The sequence below is a fragment of the Charadrius vociferus genome, unplaced genomic scaffold (assembly GCF_000708025.1).
Source record: "Charadrius vociferus isolate BGI_N301 unplaced genomic scaffold, ASM70802v2 scaffold163, whole genome shotgun sequence".
NCBI classification, from domain to species: Eukaryota; Metazoa; Chordata; class Aves; order Charadriiformes; family Charadriidae; genus Charadrius; species Charadrius vociferus.
The window spans coordinates 17761671-17764488 of record NW_009648332.1 but is presented as its reverse complement, the minus strand read 5'-3'; positions in this window follow the sequence as shown (position 1 = coordinate 17764488).

The following is a 2818-nucleotide window of genomic DNA, read 5'->3' as shown; positions in this document are numbered from 1 at the left end:
CCAAATCTTAGTATTGGCTTCTTTGTTGGGGGAAGGAGTTGTTTTGGGTTGGGTTTGGGGTTTTTTTTTTGATCTTCTGTATCAGTGAAAGAATTAACAGAACAAGCTTTTATTATACTGGTAAATTTAATTTGTACTGTTGTCAAATAAAATACATAAACCAGATTTGTGGTGTATTTATTTTCAGATTATTGACTAAGTTCAGTGTTAGATGTCTAAAGTAAGCTCACAGTTTGCATACAGATGAGCAGCACCAAGATTTCATTCTCTAAAAAACATGTACTTGTTGGCACATACATTCAGTTAAATTAGGTAAGGCCCATTCATGAGGGAAAAAAGCCATCAAAACCCACAGCCTTAAGTAGTTAGGTTTAGATAGCAAAGAAAATTCAAAGATAAGACTTCAGCTCTAGCCATAATTCACTGTGCTTAGGAACCAAAAGGCTTTCGTTTGTTTATTTTTTTTAAAGGCCGGTAACTTTTTATCCCTTGATGCTTATATAAGTGACTTAAGATTCTTTAACAATATAAATTCTCAGTAATATATTTTCATTAACAAAATAACATGCATGTGATGATTTCTAAGACTATCTAGATATCATTTGGAAATATTTTGGAGTCTAAACTAAACAGATTCATCACCACCTCTGAATCTCCTATAGAAATTAATGTTTATGCAACACAGGATTTTAAAAATGGTATCTAAAATATCTATTTTAAAAATCCTTGTTGAAAAAAATCAGGATATAGTCTTAAAATGATGCAACAGGACTACAAGAAAATTGCATCTTCACCTATGGTTAAAAAAATGCCACAAGATGTCTCTGTAGTCTTGGTATTTGATATCAAATGTTAAAAATATTAATTGGAATTGTTTGTAATAGAATTCTACGAGGTGAAATTCTTAAAGCTGGCCTTTTACAAGGTAAAATTTGTTAGATAATCATAATAAAACCTATGAGAGACAATACTGGAGCTGAAAAAACATGGAGATTATTTTGTACATATTTTTACTAGGAAGAAGAGAAAGATTATTTAAAGTATTTGCATATAACCAAAACAATATTTGTAATTTTGCAAAAGGTATATAAGTGGTATATAAGCAACACTTGACAGGGGGCCTTCAGTTTCTAGTCATGTTTGCCTCCTAGATTCACCAGCCTAGCTAGATGGATTTACAACTAATAGGCTTTAACACAAACTACGTATTTAGATACTGGATAGCTAGCCTGTTACACTGCTCCACCTTTGCTTTTGTTGCCCAAGATGCCTTAGTTAAAGCTAATTTGAGTGTGCTAATACAAACTACCCTCAAGTAGTGTGAAGCACAGACTTAGAAATGTATGTTACATTGAATTGTAGTGAAAGTTTGAGTAAAAAGGGGTGTTAAAAAAACCCCTATGGTGCTGGAGAAAATACATCACCTCTTTCCTTACACAGAGTATGTTACCCCTTAGAGAACTGCTTGTAAATAAAGAATGAAATATTTGATTTAATTAAGGGTTAAATGCAAGTGAAAGTCATAGAGAAAAATATAGCAAAATATTGATAAACAGATTTCCAGGAAAAGCAAGTACCCTGCAACAACATTTATTTAATTTGCTGTTACAAAAGAGTATGGTCTCAGTCTTTCAAGCATCTTATATGGAATAGTACTTAGTACTGACAATGAGGTTTCTTACTGACATTCACAGGACCAGGCCCAAAGAGAGTCATGTTTAAGAATATTAGTTCTGGAGCTATGAAAAAGAGGAATGTAAGAACGCAGGTACAAATTGTTATAACCAATACCAAGTATAAGCACCTACAAATCAATTGCAGAAGAGAAGTATTTTCTGTAGTACTTCAGCATATTTGTAAGGTTTTTAAAGTTATCCAGTACTTACAACACAAGATTAAAAATTGAGGAGTCAAAAGTGTGTCACACTCATGTTTAGCCTCACCTGCAGACACACTAGAATTAATTGTATGAACTGGTAGTTACAGTAGATTATTTATAGTGTTAGGAAAACATAGTGACAATAATGTGTACCTCAGGGCTGCGTATTGCTGTGGATTACAATGTCTTTTTAAGGTGTTTCAAGGGTGGGTTTTTTGTTTTGGTAATAGCATTATTTATTTTTTTTTCCTCCTGAAGGTACCTCTCCTTTGCAACCTTTTGCTTGTTTAGTTGTAAAAATAAAACAGACCGTCTGCTCTGTTTGGCATTTACTAATTCTTTCTAAAGGGGAGGGTGATGGAAGAAAGACATTTCTAACACTTTTAATGCTGCTATTTCTTTGGCTCTAAGTTAATTGCAGACTACAAGCTAATTCAGCTTTTGCAAATGAACCACTGGAAAGTCAATCTTTCACTTTTTTAAAACAGCAAGCTCCGAGTAATTTTGTGCAGTTTTACGACAGCCTTAGAAGCATACGTGAAACTCTTTATCGCTGGACGACTTCTCAGTGACAGCGGGAGCCCATAGCTCGCACCAGTGCGTTACCCTTCATGCCACGGGGGTGCGCGTCGTCCCTTTCCGCTCTCAGGCGGCTTCCCCTAGATCTTGGCTTCCCCCTCAGTTCTCCCCAGGGGACGGCGCTGCCCGGCAGATGGAACTCCTCGTCTGAGGGAAGCAGGGAGGGCCCGGCAGGTGACAGAAACCCCGGCGGGCGGCCGTCGTGCGAGGGTCGCCGCAGCTGAGGAGATCCCCGCTCGAGGGGCGCGCCGGCAACACCACCCCTCTCTTCACCAGGCCGTTCGCTCACTGGCTGGAGACGTGGGAAGGCGGGTTTTGATTGGTGGATCGGTGTGTCGATCAGGCGAAACGGTGGTGTCG